The following is a 19,044-nucleotide window of genomic DNA, read 5'->3' on the forward strand; positions in this document are numbered from 1 at the left end:
AGTCAGAAAGCTAATCCATAAAAACAAATACAATCTGCCCATTGTCTACCCTTCATTTGCTCCCTCCTTGTGAAAACCAGGAGGCGCTAAATGATTTACAGTACACCCCAGACAGCCTTTTACCATTTATGATTAGCTCTCCAAGTACATGGGAAGCACGGAGTCTCCACGCTTCACATTTTGAAGGCAACCAAACCCTTCGCTCAAGCATCACCTCAGTATAATGTTAATTTGAAGTGAATTTACCCAGCACAGTTTAATGCTTTGTACGTATTATATTTTGCCACAGAGTATGTCCCATAAAGCTCCTTGACTGGCGCATACTTGTACTCATTATATGTAAGACCTAAATCTAATAAAAACCAATTCACTCAAACAGGGTTGGAGCCTTTTAAAAATCAGGATTTGCCTGAGGGGATAGGAAGGAGCTTGACACTGCGTCTGAAGTGCATATTGGGGAAAGTTGTTTTTTTTTTTAAAGCAATAACTATACCTCCTGCCAGATCATTACTTTCTTTTTTCTTTCTCTTTTAAAAAATCATTTTTTATTCTTCACACAGCAGAGACCCTTAGTCAATATGCAATATCTGGAGGTATATCACAAACCCAAGCAATAGGGTCTAAATCAGATGGAACCATGTGATTAGCTTTTTACTTTCACAGGTACACTTTTGCACATCATTGTTGCAGTCGTATGTCTCATCTAGGGATGGGGGATAAATCTTTTTCAGTTCACATTTAATGGTGAATTCACAATTTCTGAAGCACCATGTGGCCCGACAGACAGCGATCCTTTGAGATTCATACTCCTTTGAATATTGCAATGCAGTTCTCAAGCTAAGTAATGTGCCCCCAAAATGTGTACATTAAAATGTTCATAAAAGTGCATACAATATGAAGACGCACTGTGCATATTCTGGATATATTGTGAAGATGGCATATAAAAAAATATGTGTTTTACGCATCATTGCACAACAATGTACATGTCGGGCAAAATTTACAGCAAACTGCTGATGAATTTTCATACTTTTTTTTTAAATGTAAACTGATGTGGAAATGTGAAAAAAACTGAGTTTTAAGATAACAAAATGAGAAACGGAGAGAAATCATAACTGATTAATTCACCCATCCCTAGCTTGATCTAGGGATGAGCCAGTGTGGAGAGCCAGTGTGGTGTAGTGGTTAAGAGCGATAGACTTGTAATCTGGGGAACCGGGTTCGCGTCTCCGCTCCTCCACATGCAGCTGCTGGGTGACCTTGGGTCAGTCACACTTCTTTGAAGTCTCTCAGTCCCACTCACCTCACAGAGTGTTGTTGTGAGGGAGGAAGGGGAAGGAGAATGTTAGCCGCTTTGAGACTCCCTAGGGTAGTGATAAAGCGGGATATCAAATCCAAACTCTTCTTCAAACTCTTCATCTGTTGTGATGTCCCCCTTTTTCAAGCTAACCAAGGTTTGGACAGATTCACAGTCACATTTTTCATCTGAAAGTCACAACCACTTTCTGCCTACTTGCCTAGAAATTTCTGTAACATATCAGAGATCACAGACTGGGCATTTTCAGAATATGCACTGTAAGAAGTATCCACAGTTGGAGATTAGAGGTCACATGTGGTGGGCATTTTCACCTGAAGCTGCTGTGTGCTCAGTGCTAGATCTGTATCTCCTGATCACATTTAGATTTCCCCCTGCCCCATATAGATTGTTTTTAAAGAAATCTATTCCAGAGGTGTTTATTTCCTGAAATTAGTACTGGCACAATTAATAGTTGCCATATCACATTAGACTCATGCTCATCTAACTGAAAATAAGGTTGCTAAATTAAGGCTGTGATAGTCAAGATTTTGAAGAGCAACTGAATATGCAAGGATGTCCTATGGACTGCATGCACCTCATAGAGATGAAAGGGAAATTAGGTTCAGATCCCATTTTAATGTGGACTTAACTAATTCATACTTCAAAATGCAAACTGTAACATAGCTATCCTTCAGTTCTCCAATGAAATAATGTGTGCCCAAATGCTTATATTATGAGAAAGTGTGCGCAGAAATGCATATTAATGAACACAACATACAAAAATGGAAATTGGTTATATTAGGCAATATTTACATCCATTAGGCAAAATTGCATATGAAAATCCGTATGTTAGGGAAAATGTGAAATTAAATGCTAATGAATTTTTATAGGAACTGCTTTAAAAAAATACAAATGGATGCACAAGTGTGGAGGACTGAATTTAAGTTTGGAAAAATGAGAAACTGAGATAGGGTTGTGATACGTCCGGAATGTCCCAGACATAGCTGGAATATGGTAACCCTAAACTCATCCCAGATTTCTCCATCCCTAGTGTCTCATGGAACCTGTACTTCCTCATGCATAAGTTTCAACATATGCCATATATATGGTCTTCATCCATCAAAATTCTGCAGCCTATTTAGAGCCACTGTGCTTCTAAATTTGCTTGATAAAATAATCAACAGCAAAAAGAAAAGAAAAGCAAGTGTTGCCAGAATATTGGAGCTGCTCCCTTTCTCTGATCAAGCAATCACTTTCTGTTCTCTAATAAATAACATTTTTAGCCTGGATGCCTATCAAACTTCAAGTAGGTCAATATCAAATCATTGAAGTACTCTTGCTGTCAGCTGAGGAAAACTATTTTTTTAGGATGATATAATGTCTCTGGTTATAGGTTATCAGATGGAGGCAAACAATAAACCAATGATCTTGTCATCAGTCCATCAATTCTGCCCACTTGGCTGCTTGCTGAAGGGCAAAATGAAACAAGCAAAGAATGAAGGAGTATTTTGAGGACCTGGAAGAGACTCAGGAAAATAGAGTGAACATTTCTTCCAAGAATTGGCATTTTTTATTACTTCCATTTTACATTATATATCGCATTTATTATTGCTATTTTGTTTTCAAATACTAGTAGAAATTGTAGCTCTTGCTATTTACAGTGGTACCTCAGGTTACAGATGCTTTAGGTTACAGACTCCGCTAACCCAGAAGTAGTACCTCGGGTTAAGAACTTTGCTTCAGGATGAGAAGAGTAATCGCGCGGTGGCGGCGCGGCAGCAACAGTGGGAGGCCCCATTAGCTAAAGTGGTACCTCAGGTTAAGAACAGTTTCAGGTTAAGAGCGGACCTCCAGAACGAATTAAGTTCTTAACCCAAGGTACCACTGTATATTCCACCTTTTCTCCAATGTGCTTGGAGTTGTGTTAAATGGATGGGATTGCCCCACTTTATCATAACAGGACTATGAGATAGGTTAGCCAGAGGGAGGGAGAGAAGTTGAGATGTGGGGATTAGTACAAGCTTGCCAGGGTGTAATCCTATATACACCTACCTGGTAGTAAGTGCCACTGCACTGTAGGACTAATTCCTGAGTTTACCTGCGTAGGAGTGTGCTGTCAATGAACTTCATGACAGAGTGAGGATTCAACCCCTGATCCAAATGCCAACATTCAAACAACATGACACAATGTTCAATTAGCATTGTGAAGTATACATACAAGAGCTAAATTAACTGCAGAAGAAAGATCCATAACCCAGATCTGTGATTTCTTGAGACTACTAGTTTTGGAAACTCAAATAAATTAGGATGAGAAAAAGCATGATAGGGCAGTGCTTATGTGGATAAAATCAGTAAATTCCCCTCATTGATCACCTCCTATAACAAGCAAACTGGTGTGGTTAAGCTTTAGGCATGCAACAGCTTCTACGGCTTAACATATACCAGTGAGTGATGTGGCCATTTCACAACATTTGACATTCAGTTGGATATACCCTTAATTTTATGTGGGCTACTGTAAATATTCTTCTGTGTAAACACACACACCATTTAACTAGTCTTCTGGAACCAAGTTGGCTATCTTGGCTGCCCAGACTGGCAATTTGGATAAATGAGGTCGTACTTTATGTTCTCTGTTTTCTAGTGGATAAAATGATCTTACTAAATGTCACAAATGCAATTCAGGAATAGGGGTAAGCAGTTCAAGATGAATGAAAAATGAGCCCAGCAGCTGTTGGTCATATTTTAACCTAAAGGTGAACTTTTTCTGTGCTTCTTGACATTTCTGTAAAGTTCTTTCTTCTGTTCTTGAATTTCACTTTCACACTCTTCTTTCTTTCTTGTTCTGGGCTTGATCAGTAAGCAGATAGCTAGAGAGGGATTGAGTAGCTTAATTCTGTCTTGTTTTCACTTTCATTGATGTTCAATCATAGGTCCATACCTTCTCATTTTGCATGGATGTTTTAAAAGGATGCATGTAAAGTCCACATTTGAATTCTACACATTTTGTATGTATTTTATGCACTTTAAATGTAAAACACACATTCTCAGTGCTTTTTGATGCATTCCCCCCACAAAATGTATGTTTTGGTCCAGCTCCGCCCTCAAAGCCTATATGTTTCAGCTGGGCTAAAATGTCATCTCAGCACTAAACATTAAGCCCCCATATCTCAAAGCTGAATTGGCACAGTGTGCCAATAGATGCATGGAATTCCATTGTAAACTTAGTGTGGGTTCCATTGCCTATCTATAGCATGTTCCTTTCAAGAAGAAGGAGCCCTTTTCATTCAGTAGAGGGGCCCAGAGCAGTGACATATGCAGAGACGCAATAAGAGGCAGCTTGCTTGTCACTGGAAGAGACTGAATGACCACTTCAAATAACAAGCAGTGCTAGCCAAGCCCAGTGGCTACTGCTCAGAAGACAACAAGGCCTAAGGAGGAAATTGTGCAGAGACAAAACTGGAAAACTATGTGTCCTTTGAGGTCTTGGGAGAATTTGATTACTCAGGAAATTGATTCCATACAGCAGGCTTGCCATTCTCTTTTGGCACACCATTTGTGAATATTTGCACTAGGGATTCACTTTAGCCTGGAGTTGTTCTTTGTTTAAGTGCTCTGTCCCTTGGACAGCTCTAGTGATCATTACTACTACTAATGAAGAAGGAAAGTAGCTCTGATCAACTGCAAAATGTGTGTGTGTGTGTATATATATATATATATATATATATATATATATATATAACAATACCCAATTTGCTGGGAGCACAATTATCAGTTAAAGAGAAGTGGGTGGGTAAAGCCTTTATGTCTGGAGTCTAAAATTACTTAACTGCACCACTGTTGGAATCAAGGATTGGGTTGGAAGGCATGGGATCCAAACAGGATGATGACTTGACATTTAAAAAAAAGAATTTGACCACTGGGACTCTGTCTTTGTCCCAAGGTAATTGTACACCACACACATGCACACAGTCTCATGAGTCACACAGAAATCTATTTCATAGTTTCCAGAACTTTCATTATTATTGGAGAAGGATAAGAACTTAAGAAAAGTGTTACTGCTTTCCTTTTACCTCAAGCCTACTGGTAACACAGTGTGTATTTGTAGTATTAAAAACATCTCAGGTTACTTTTTTTAAAAAAATGGGTAGAGGTGAGACATGCAGTTAATGGTGTGGGAGGGAATCGTTGTACTAGCTTCAGCTGAGGAGAGGCAGTCACTAAGACATCCATCCAGTCATTCTTACTGCCTCTGTCACCATCATTTGTGGTGTACATGTTTGGTAACTTTAGTCTGCATGTCTTTAGCCTTGGCTAGGACATCAAGGGTTTGAAATATGAAATTCCTAAAAGGGGAAAAGTATTGGCTTACTAACGAAAATAAAATTTTGAAAAATAATGTTTTGCCATTCTTCTGCCAAGATCTGGTTTGAACTCAGAAGCCAAAACCCACTGTAAATTATATTTAATAGCTGAGACTTCTGAATCCCCAAAGGAAAGCAATGAGGTTTTCATGTCTATTAGACACCGCTAGAAGGATTTCCTGAATATGAAAAGTAATATAATATCTCACAAATATGCCACATTTATTGGCAGCCTCAAGAAGGTCAAGATATGATTGGGGGGAAGAGGCGGAATCTTAAAGACCTGAACATGAGAATTTTAGACTGCACCCAGACAGTAGTTTCCTCTTAAAATTGCAGTGGCAAACTAACTTGGATATGGCTCTTGTATCCTGAAAATTGCAGCCTTATAGGTCTTAGAAATGTTCCAGAACCAACTAGAGGGTTTTGATGGACCCTCATAGGCCCATAAGATTGCATGGCTACAGTGAGCAGTTGGCAAGTGCACAGTGATGGGAATATATGTGATGAAACATAAAAGCTGGCACATTTCTGGACTTCTACGCTATTGTAGATGTGAAATTGCAACTTGAATGGTGAGAGAACAGAGTTAAAATGAATATTTCAAATTCAAATGGGACACTGTTGAAACTGAAAACTGCAATGATTGGTGAAATCCAATTTCATAAATTAACACATAACACTGGGATCTCAAAAAGTTCATTCCAAAATGAAACATAGTGAAAATTCGTGGCTTTCTCTGCTACATTTCAAGCACAGCGGTCTGCATTTTCCCTTTCCAGCCTTCTCCCTCTGCAGCTTAATGGGAGTTTGACAATATCCCAGGGTATATTCTTTGAACCCATAACTGTATGCAAAAATATAACACTGGACCAATTTGAATGCTTGGCAGTGCTTTCAGCTTTTGTTCTGTACTGTATGTGCAATTTTGCAATAGATGCAACTGGATATATGATCATTTTATTACACAATCACATGCATATTGTAACGATTCAAGGCATTTCTACACTGTGGGCATAGCCCAATACACTGTGGGAAAAGCCAATTACATTAGCATGTAACTAAGGGACATTTCCTGTTCAGCAACCCCATGAACTCACAGAAAGTCTGTCACCAGTGCAGCAATATTGCACTAGATAGAAGGGGCCATTAAGGGAAAGAAAAACTGGCATTTTGCCAACCTGATGCCCTCCAGATATTTTGTACCAGAAGTCCCATAACCCTAAACCTGCACAGCCAAAACATTCATAGTCCAAAAAGCTGGAGGGTAACACATTGGTGAAAGTTGCCCTACATACACATGGAAACATGTTGTGTACTAGGGATGAGGGAGAATTTCAATTTAGTTCACATTTAAACCTGAATTTATCAACTGTGCACTTTCCTAAACCATATGAGAACCAAAACACAGCCATGCTATGAAATCCATCCAATATTTGTTATGGAATTTTCTGCCCAAACAATGTTAATAAACTACATATATTGGAGGAAAGTGTGCATAAAAATGAATATAATAGCAAAAAGAGCATACTAAAATATATTATGTTAGGATAAATCCCTTGCAAAAATGTATATATTAGTCAAAGTGTCATACAGAAATGTGTTCATTGTGAAATATTTGCACTAAAATGCTGAAGAATTTTTTTATGAAGATTTTCAAAAAGAAAAAAGAAAACCTGCAGATGGTTGCAGAAATCTAGTCAACCAAATTTAAGATTGAAAGAATAAGAAACTGAGAGAATTGAAATTGACAGATCCCTTCCATTCCCAATTCTGACTATCATTAGACATTCTGAAGCTCTTTGTTTTCATAACACAAATTGTGGTCTCTATGCAACAATTGGCTTGCTTCTTTTCTGGCTCAGTTATTGTATTAAACGGAATTAATGAACAGTAGATTGCAGAATGCCCTGAACATTCTGAAGTTTCTTCTGACTCTGTTCTCACAGAGAAAAAAATATGACAATTTACACCCAATCCTCATCAGTCTAAATATGTTAAAGAAACAGTAATATGGTTACAACTGTACAAAAAAGTTATTTATAAAAATCAGGCATCTGCAGCTGGGTTTTGCTCCAGGATAAATAAGATTAGGATTTAGCCTGAAAGCTAGTTAATTCCCAAGGATATGTACATATGCCCAATTAAAAGAGAGAGAAGGGGAGTGAGAGAGAAAGAAAGAGACTTAAGTTCAGCAGAGTTTTGTTCGGGTAATTAAGTGGACATTCATTAGTCTGTACCTTCTTATAGCATAAAAATATCAACAAGACACAGAGCACTGAATCACCTTTTTGTAACTGAAGATCAGATTCCTGTGAAACCTGCCACTCATCTGCTGTTGCCATTATGGGTGTATTCATCCCATCTTTCTTCATAATGATAGAAGTAGGCATCTAATGAAATACACTTGTTTTTCATACCACAGTACATTTGTTGGCCTTCAATGTGCTGTAGGGTTCAATGGCAGGGATGTTTATGTTATGTTAATTTCTCTTCAAGTTTAGAAATTTCACTGGAGGCTGCCATTTTGTGTGTATAGTGGCTTCCATTTCACCCACACCCAAGCAAATAACATAGAACAAATCTACACATAGGGCATTTAAAAAATAAAATAAATCCCAGAAGCCACTTCAAAGAACTCTGTCACTGCTGTATCCTTGAAGGTGGTAGTTTTTATTTCCACTACAACTGCTTCCACCACCCTCCCACAGAATTCTTCAGAAATCCTCCAACAAGATTGTCCCCAGATCTGCCAACTCCAAATCAGGGGGAAACTGTGGGGGATTTTGCAACAGCTCTGCAAAACAGATTTCAAATAGTGCTCAGATGGACTTCCATCATGAACTCCCCCCCCCCACCTCCATTCCAGGAAAACATCTGTCTCACTGCTCTGCTCCATCACAAATGAGGAGATGGAATGTTTGATATCCCGCAAGTGGGGAAAAGGGCCTACAAACTATTCTATGACTGTGTTGAAGGGTGTCTTGTTTGTGCCCAGTTGCTGCTCATGACTCCTTAACTAAAGAAATCAATGGGAAAATCAATGCATTGCGCCTGAAATATCTCCTCAAGGTTAAGACATAGAGCTAAACCTCAGAAATCCTTGTTTTGAGATCCAAGGGATATTTATAAAGGCTAGGTCTGTTGATTGCTACGTGGATCTCCTGCATTCATGAGGACTATATATCCAAATACTAGACTCTGAAAACAAGCAAAACAAGGCATTGCCTCCAGGTCCACATGCAAGATTCCTAGAGATATCTATGTGGTCAGTGGAATGCTGGATTAGAATGGATATTGATCTATTGCAACAAAACAATTCTCATGCTAGGCTTTTATTGGCTACATCAGAGCGTGCCTGCCTTTATTCTTTATTTGATTTCTGAAAAGGCCATCTCAGGAGAAAGCCCCCCAAAGTCCTCAGGGCAGCATTCCACACCCTATCTTAGCACCATTTCTTTATATTCAGGATGTCATTCTCTTACTGGGTCATGTCAAATGTTTTTCTGTCCAGATAAAAAGAAAACTGTGAGTGTGGGTGGGAGGGAGAATCTGACTGGGAAACATTAAAGATGCAACCACTGAGCTGAGACGTCCTTCGATCAATAAATTACACACAAGCCCATGAACGAGCAAAACAGAAAGCGAGAAAGAAACTGTTCCCAGTGTGATGCTGCCTTTATTAAAGAAGCAAAGTGAAAGACGATGAGTAATGCCTGTTATCAAGGAAAAGGATTAGATTCAGTGTCGAGGATATCTGAAATGTCACCCATTTTAGTCTAAGGAGGGAGGGGGAGAAATCTATTGCAGGGCTTCCCAGCTGCTCTTTGTTTTATGCACTCGTTCTGTCAAAATATCAAGGTTATTGCTTTCTTTCCCCGATATTTATGGAAAATTCATAAAGTCCTAGCTACAAAGCTGTAAAAAAAATTGAAAACATAATATAAAACAATCCCAAACATTGCCATGATATAAAACACCCACCCACAAATGTGTACTCTAGCCATGGTTGCAACCCTGTGCTCAGTAACAGCTGCTTAATTCTCATACAAATCAATGGGTCTCGTGTGTGAGCAGCAAGGACTTAAGGCTTTAGGACGGCTAGAAATAAAGGCCTTGCAAAACAGACCAGTCATGGCTATATGTGTTCATACTAAAGAGAGTACATGTATTGAAATCATTGGAATTCACTTTGGAAGGGCCATAGCTCAGTGGGAGAACATCTGCTCTGCATGTAGAAGGCCCCGGGTTCAATCCTCGGCATTTCCAGGTCCCCTGTCTAAAATCCCACAGAGCTTCTGCTGGCCCGTGTTTACAGTATTGGGCTAGAGGGACCGGTGGTCTGGCTCAGTATAAGGCAGTTTTCTATGTTCCTACTTCTGAGTAAATGTGCAAAAGAATGCAAAGTAGAGATTTTTCTTTAATACAGTGGTATCTAGGGTTACATACGCATCAGGTTACATACGTTTCAGGTAACAGACTCCGCAAACCCAGAAATAGTACCTCGGGTTAAGAACTTTGCTTCAGGGTGAGAACAGAAATCATGCGGTGGCGGCACGGCAGCAGCAGGAGGCCCCATTAGCTAAAGTGGTGCTTCAGGTTAAGAACAGTTTCAGGTTAAGTACAGACCTCCAGAACCAATTAAGTACTTAACCCAAGGTACCACTGTATTTAACAGATTGTAGATCTAAAACAAACCGGCATGCCAACAGTTCAAAACTCACAAACTGCACTGACAATCTTAAACAGGGGTAGTCAATCTGATGCCCTTCAGGTGTTTTGAATGACAACTTCTGTCAGCACCTTGGTTGTGCTGGCTGGGGCTGTTGGGAATTGAAATCCAACAACGTCTGGAGGGCAGTATGCCAGATATGCCTTTACTAGGATGCAAGACCACTGTTTTGAAGGATCCCTTAGCAAAATGCCATGTGGTGATCCCCTTCCTACCTAAAGGCAAAGGTAAAGGGACCCCTGACCATTAGGTCCAGTTGTGGACGACTCTGGGGTTGCGGCGCTCATCTCGCTTTATTGGCCGAGGGAGCCGGCGTACAGCTTCCGGGTCATGTGGCCAGCATGACTAAGCCGCTTCTGGTGAACCAGAAACGTTGTTTACCTTCCTGCTGGAGCAGTACCTATTTATCTACTTGCACTTTGACGTGCTTTCGAACCTAGGTGGATGCTAAAAGGAGGAGGAGGAGCACACTGAATGAGTGGCTGGCAGTTAAGAGGAGGAGGAGGAGTTTGGATTTGATATCCCGCTTTATCACTACCTGAAGGAGTCTCAAAGCGGCTAACATTTTCCTTTCCCTTCCTCCCCCACAACAAACACTCTGTGAGGTGAGTGGGGCTGAGAGACTTCAGAGAAGTGTGACTAGCCCAAGGTCACCCAGCAGCTGCATGTGGAGGAGTGGAGACATGAACCCGGTTCCCCAGATTATGAGACTACCGCTCTTAACTACTACACCACACTGGCTCTCTTAACAAGGGCATTGTGGGAAATTCATATGACATTTCCCAGCAAAGCCATTAGCTACACCCTATAGCAGCCTATCCTTATGCCATGTCTGTAGGTCACAGGCCCCATTGAACTAGGAATTTCCTCTGAGTAAACTTGATAAGGGTTGCATTGCTTCCCATTGGCATTTTGGGAATAACATTTCTCATCTACTTTACATGGCTGCTGAAAGTATTGTTGAGAGAATATCTGCTTTAAATATCTGAAACAAGAGTTGCCATGGAAATGCCACCCAAACTCAAAGTGAATGCAGAAGTTCCTCATCAGGTTGAACCATCTGAAGGAGATCAAAATATTTTCCATAAGGCTAGCTAGATTCCCTGCAATGTGCCATATAAATGCTAAACATTATTAGGACAAAATTGCTCTCACTTCCCTATTTCTCTTTTTTGTAATGAATAGCGATTCATACATTAACAGAGATTCTAAGTGCTGTGTGCCTTGAGGTTGTTTCTGCATTTGAATCTTCTATCAGAGTCATTATTTTCACTGAGTGTCAGCTTATCTAAGACAACTTAAAGTGCAATACTTGAATTTCAATTTATTTATGTGAGACTAAATATCAGCACCAGTTATGAGATGGGCACTTGGCTGCTCTCTGCAGAGCAACCTTTCTGTGAAATACGGTCACTAGGAAACATTTATGTCAAGTTTCAGTTGTGTGGTAAAAGTGGAGGATATGAAGAAAAAAAATGAAGCTGTCTTTTACTGAGTCAGATGTGGGGGATAAGTATGGATCCAGTTTTAAAATTATTTCATTTTTTTAAATGAAATAATTTAAAGAATTATAATTTAAAGAATTTCTCAGAAGATAATTTCAAGAGGAAAAACTTTTAGAAGACTTCACACACACAGCTTAAACAGCTTACCCATAAAGTCCCAAATTCATTGCCGCCTTATCACTCCCTTTCCTGGTAAGTGGAAGCAATAATGACCTCACTGTACTGGGTAAGCTACTTCGGCCCTCCCCAATATTCACCCACATCAACTTCCATTTTGCCACCCCAATGTTGCAGGGATAATTTTGGTTGGCCATTTTGGCTTTACTTAGCAGGGATGAGATGTGCCTCCCAGCAAAATGATACCAGCATTTGCTCCCCTGAGGGGAACTTCAAACCCACAACCTCACACACGAAAAGTCTCAACTGACAAGCAAAACCTTGTGGAAAGATCTACAGGACAAACACAGTCTGACACCAACTGCTCACCATGGAGAACGTCAAACTGTTTCTTTCTTGTCAACATTTCTGGGAAGGAGATGAAAAGTTAATTTGATTATGTCTTGGGCAGGAGAAATTCGCACAGGGCTCAGGACAACGGGGAGATCAGCATGATGGACTGAGGCTGAGGGACAATATATTTATTGGGAAGTAATGTTTAGACCACTTTTTGACCTCCTGTTTTGTAATATTGTTTTATATGAATACTTAAAGCTGCTTTATTGTGGGTTTCTTAATGATATTATATTACTTGGCAACATCAGTCCTTTCTATCCCAAGCATTATAATCGTGATGTGCTGTAACCGTGAGGTTCTATTATTATGTCCATTGCTGTTATTGTTTGTAAGTTGCTTTGGGATTCACTTGAGTGGAAAGCGGCATAGAAATGCAATAACTCAATATGCATAATATTCAATAGACAATGGGAACTGTGCCTATCTCAGCACTGTTCTGGACATTATCTGGGCAATGTGTTCAGCTTGAAAAACAACAACAATAAGGAATGTGCATACTCCAGCATAATCTGATCATAATCATTTACTTTGTCCATGCAGTAAGCATAGCCTCCAAGTGAACTCAGAAAATTTATAGAAAATCAGCAGCACAAGAAGAGAATTTTCTATATTGTTCATTTAAATTATACTTTGTCTGCAAGTTATGTTGGAGAACATTGTTAAATAAGTAGTAACTGAGCAAATTAATTGAGAACAATCTACACCACCTTGAGCTCATTGGAAGGAAAAGTTGGTATATAAATGTAATAAAATTAATGAATGAATGATGTAACAGCTACATAGTGTTGCACGTCAAGGCCCCGGTGCACCCCCTAAGAATAATAAAAACACATTGACACAGAATTTTAGTTTAAAGGTTAATAGGCAAAATTTAGGCCACAACTTTATTGATTACAGAACTGAATGGTATTGGCTTAGGCATTGGCAATAACTATATCTGACTCCTGCCTTCCTTGCAGGAAGTCTGGAAGGTTAAACCACCAAAAGAGGGAGCTCCGTTGATGGCGACCAACTGAAGCTCACCCCGGGGTTCCCGCTGGATCCTGGCATGGCCCTAACCCCCCAAGCAGACTTTGGATGAAATCCAGACGTGTGGATTCCTTCAACGGAATACCCTTGTACCTGGAGGGGCAGGTAATGGTCGCACCTCCCCACATCTCACTAAGCCAATGCCTAACCGCCAAACCTTACAAAGTTGTGACGATTGCTAAGAGGTAGGCGAAAACCAAATGGCCATTGCCAATCTGCCAAATGGAAAAAATTCCTACCCGGCCCCTGTTCCAAAACAGGCAACCAACCGAAGTACAGAGCAAGGCCAAAGCAGACACCTAAAACAGTAGGGCGGGTGGGCAGGTGTTTGGCGGTACGAAGCCAGGTAAAGTCCCTAGCAACGCACCACCGCCTTTTAAAGGCCCCACAATCACACCACTACTCTCTGATTTACCAATAGGCCATGGTACGATCATGGGGCCATCGCGTGGCCCGGGCTCATCCCCCAACTCTCTCCAAGGATGGGGGGGGGAGGCACCTCACAACATAGTGATACCATCAAGAAATCAGTTCGACTCTAAAAATTCACAGATTGCAAATAAAGTTGGCCTTGGACATTATAGAAAATATATCTGGCTCTCTTGATAGGTCTGACGGTCAGATGGTTTCATCCTCTTGTTGCTTGGCAATTATGCAACAGAAAGAGGTGATATAGTATAGAAGCAGCAGAATGGTCTGTGCCATTTCAGGCAGCAAGTGGTAGGTTTTTGAAAGGTCCCCAGTGTGAAAACAATGTGCAACGAGAAAGGTAGCATAGCAGGGAGAGGACTAGAGTGCAGCTTTCCTCCCTGATCTGCTATATTTCTACTTGAAGATGTTCATGTGTTCAGAAGGTTATGACTCTTACGTACAGAAAGTATTAAATGCTGTGATGGCATTTATTTACTCCAGTGCTTATTGGAGATTATGCATATTGCCTTCCACAATCCAGTGCATGTTTAATAATATTTTTTTTAAAAAAGGCCAGAAAGGTCAGCTATGCCTATATGTAACATGGTGAGGGCACTTAGGCAGTTAGGTACACATGTGAATCTATTCTTAACAGCATAAAGTTACACACTGACCACCAGGCGGTAAGAAATGTTGGCATCTCTGTACTCCAATTCAACCTTGGTGCATGCCAATTCACCCCGGTGTCTCCTGTGGAAGAATTCAAATATGTGCTGGGCTAGGACTTCATTAAGAGAGTATAATAAGGGTTGTCTTCCATTAATATGACATAGCAGACACTGTACTGCAGTGCAAAATAATGAACAATATTTATTCGTGTGACAGTCATATTGATCTTACAATAAAGCAGTCACATTTAATGTACACCACAGCTGTAATTAAGTCCATTTAAGAAATAGTGGAGCTGATATCTAGCCAACAACAGTATAATTGGGTTGTCGAGAGTGCTAGAATGCTGAACTGTATGTTAGGGTCTTTTCATCTTTTTCTATCTCTATCCTTTGTATACCAATCTGGTAGCAGGTATAATGACATGCTCAGTGCAAAGAAACAATTGTTTGACCAATCATGTCACAGTTCAGATATTCCAAAACAGAACATGAAAATCTTTTCCAGAGCAACTTTTGAGGGTGTGTTCTTTATTGATTAGGTTTCTGTGACAAGATGGTGAACATTTCCTGGGTGACACTGTGCAGTTGAAGGGGTGATGAAATACTGAAAGCTAACCAGTGAATGGAGATAATTTAAAATTACTGAATAATTCTTGAATTATGACCATTATTTCACCTTAAGTCTTTGTAACTTTGAAAATGCACCTTCTTAATACAACTACTAGTCATCTCTGTATAATGTGTTTCTTATTTTTAAAGTAAATGTTTCAAAGGATAACATGCATTTAAAGATTTTTAAAAAAACAAACAAACGCAAGATTAGCAGTTGAAAATTTCACGAGTCTGATTAGTATTGCCTTCCTGACAGTTTGAAAACTTTGCTTCTGCTTGGCGATTTCAATCAAAGATGTCACAACATTCACACTTCAAGTAAAAACCTTTGCAGCCAGACCAATAGATTCCCACACCTGAAGTCCAACACCTTGTTATTCAGGTAGAGTTTACTTCTTTCTGGAATGGCCTCCTTAACTGCATAGGAGTCAGTTTGCCATATTAAGCCCTAAGCAGGCATTTTGGAATCAAGAAGTTCCACTGGAAGCCAGGACATGTGTGGCAGTTGCATTCAATCCCCATATCACACTGCAAGTTGAAGAGCAACTCTCTGAAGCGGGGAGCCTGTTTCTACTCATGCAATATATACAAGACTGGGGTTCTACACTGTGTGGGGAACCTCCATAAGTACAGGAAGCTCCTTGCTCATTCAGCTTGTGGAGGGCAATGGGGGTTTGGAATGGAACCAGCATAATTTCTATAACACATGAAGATGACTTTAGCTACAGGAAAGTTCAGTGGTTCCCCAAGTTCCAGTTTGGTGGTGCTCTAGCATATAACTTCAGAAAGCAGACAGTAACATGTAAAAAGAAAAGAAAAAAATCTTCAGCAGTAGTTAGTGGAGCCATTTGTTAGGATGATCTGCTGGCCACCACTGTGGGGTGACCCAAAAGGGAGCAAGTCTTCCCAGCTAGTGTTGAGAAGTGGTGCTGGGGACAAATAGCTGGCGTGGACTCTGGGAATCAGCAAGGGATAGCAAATCAGCATGCATGCACTACCAGCTATCGTTGGTAAAGACAGGAATTTTCCTCCCCACATAATTGCCCTGTAGTGGAGTAAAAGTAATCCTGCCAACATTATCAGCATTATCAATATTGCTTACCTTCTAATTCCTTCAATCTGCTAGGCAGGGATGAATTTAGGATGCGCACAGCTGCTATGTAGCTTGAGGTGCATTGTGATTTATGAGAGCACTCGGAGAAGACTGGTCTAGAGTAATAAAAATGATGATAATAATGACAACAGCCACTACAAGAAAAAATTATTACCGGTATTTATACCCCACCCATCCAGCTGGGTTTTCCCCGCTGCTCTGGACGGCTCCCAAAAGATTAAAAACAGAATAAAACATCAAATATTAAAATCTTCCGTAAACAGGGCTGCCTTCAGATGCCTTCTAAAAGTCAGATAGTTTTTTATTTCCTTGACATCTGATGGGAGGGCGTTCCACAGGGCGGGTGCCACCACTGAGAAGGCCCGCTGCCTGGTTCCCTGTAGCACATTAATCTGAGGGCACAGAAGGAATAGTGCTGTATCAGCTCCCAGACCACCACAGTAAGAACTTAGTCTCTGAATTCTAGTGACCCACAGTCAAGATGTATAATTTTTGTCATTGTTGTCTGTTAGAAGCTATTGCATTGTGCTATGCAAGATTAAAACACTCCCTAATTATTGACTTGGTAACCATATTTTAAATTCCTTGAAGCTTGTGTGCCATTGTTGAGTAATAACAGTATCAGAATCACATATTGCAGATATTTATTGTAACTCTGTTGTTAAATGACCCATGTTTTAAAAGAAGGAAATAATAAATGATAGGAATAAACAATGTGTGCATCCGTGGACCATTTCTGAATGTCTTTACCAATACCATATAACAGTAGTCCCAACGTGCATCAGGCAGAGGAATAATGAGCATATTTCTACTGCTATATTTCCAAATGCTGTCCAGGAAAGCTAAGTCATCTTCAGGGCTATGTTTATGCTCTGCTCTCTATAAATGGTGATATTGTATTTAGTGTAAAAAAAAAATTCTTCATAAAGTTTAAAATATATATTTTCCTTGTCTATTTTTATTTTAACTCACCCTTCTAAAGTGTTATTAAGAGGCTGTACTGTGCACCACTTTTTAGCAGCATAAATGGTTAGTAAAGCAATTACTTGACCTGTAAATTCCTGAGACGTTTGGAAAAGTAAATAAGGAAGGGAATCCAATAGTGATAAAATAGTCATCTTTCATATTTGATGGCACCCATTTATTCTCCAACTTTTTCTTCTGTATTGCACTATGAAGTGCTTCGGTTTCTTCATAGGAGCAATAGCTCTACAGTTCATCTTTAATATACTAAATATAATATATATGGTGCTGTGGGCTCTTAAAAAAACTTGAAGAAAACTATCATTTTTTCCAATATAAATGTAGAAAACATTGCATTTGGAAAGGTCATAGAAAAAGCCCATGCCATGTAATTTGCAATGGGTGGCACACTCTTCTGGGTTTTGATCCTCTTTTCCTATTATTTAATGTTCCCTTTACATGCCCTGGAAGAGATACACATATTTCCCACACTGGTGCCTTCACAATTATTTCAGTACTCTTCTGAATTGTTTCTTCCTCATTCCTGCCTGGAGAAGAACTATGTTGAGGACAAAGAACCAAAATGATACAAACTACATGGAGAACTAGCCAATACCATGGATAAAAGGTGGCTCAGGGAGTTCATATCCCATTAGCCATATATACGATATCCCATAAGGCAAACTGAAATTTGTTCGTGGTTGGATTTAGAGAGGTGGTGAGTGAGAAAGGAAGGCAGCAACATGTTGCAGGCTTCAGCACCATTAATTAGAAAGCCATCTAAAGTAACATAATGGGTATGAGAACATTTTGCCTTGTTAGGTAGAATGACTCCCCCCCCCCCCCGCACACTATTCTCTTGGTTTTCTCAACTTCCCCAAGTCACTCTTGGGTGACACAGGAGGAGAAAGAGGTGGAAGCCCCTTTGCACAAGAAGAAGGGTTTCTGCTGTGGTGATTTATTAGGTGAATCCTATCCAATATCCTGAAAGACCTACATTGGTTCCCAATATGTTTCAGGGCACAATTCAAAGTGTTGGGGCTGACCTTTAAAGTCCTAAATGGCCTTGGCCTGGTATACATGAAGGAGCATCTCCATCCCCATTGTTCAGCTCGGACACTGAGGTCCAGCGTCGCGGGTCTTCTGGCGGTTCCCTCACTGCAAGAAGTGAAGTTACAGGGAACCAGGCAAAGGGCCTTCTTGGTGGTGGCGCCCACCCTGTGGAATGCCCTCCCATCAGATGTCAAGGAAATAAACAATTATCGGACTTTTAGAGGGCAGCCCTGTTTAGGGAAGCTTCTAATATTTGATGAATCATTGTATTTTACTGTTCTGCTGGAAGCCGTCCAGAGTGGCTGGGGAAACCCAGCCAGATGGGCGGGGTATAAATAATAAATTATATTATTATTATTATTAGTGCAGCAGAACTAAATCTACTCACTTTGATCAGATCATTTCTTCATGCATGATACCGGTCATTCATCAGGATGTCCCACAGTGGGTTACAACAATTTAAGTTTTAGTGTTAAAAATATTTGAAACAAATTAAGGTCAAAGGAATAGAGTGAGTCCTGGAAGCACACATGTCAGTTGTCAAAAGCCAGAGTAAAGAGGGGCATCTTTGGCATTCATCTAAAGCTAGATAGTGAAGCTTCCAGCCACACCTCTCTGGGGAGGCAATTCTACAACTTGGAGGCTGCCCCAGACAATGCCCTCTCCCAGGTCGCCGCCACTCCAAACTTCTAAGGGTGTTGGAAGTACTTAAGTGGGCTCCCTCCACTGATCCCAAGAGGGTCCATAGGGAAGAAGGAAATCTCTTGGATATGCCATTGTCTCAAA

The sequence above is a fragment of the Podarcis filfolensis genome, assembly GCF_964270895.1.
Source record: "Podarcis filfolensis genome assembly, chromosome: 1".
NCBI lineage: Eukaryota > Metazoa > Chordata > Lepidosauria > Squamata > Lacertidae > Podarcis > Podarcis filfolensis.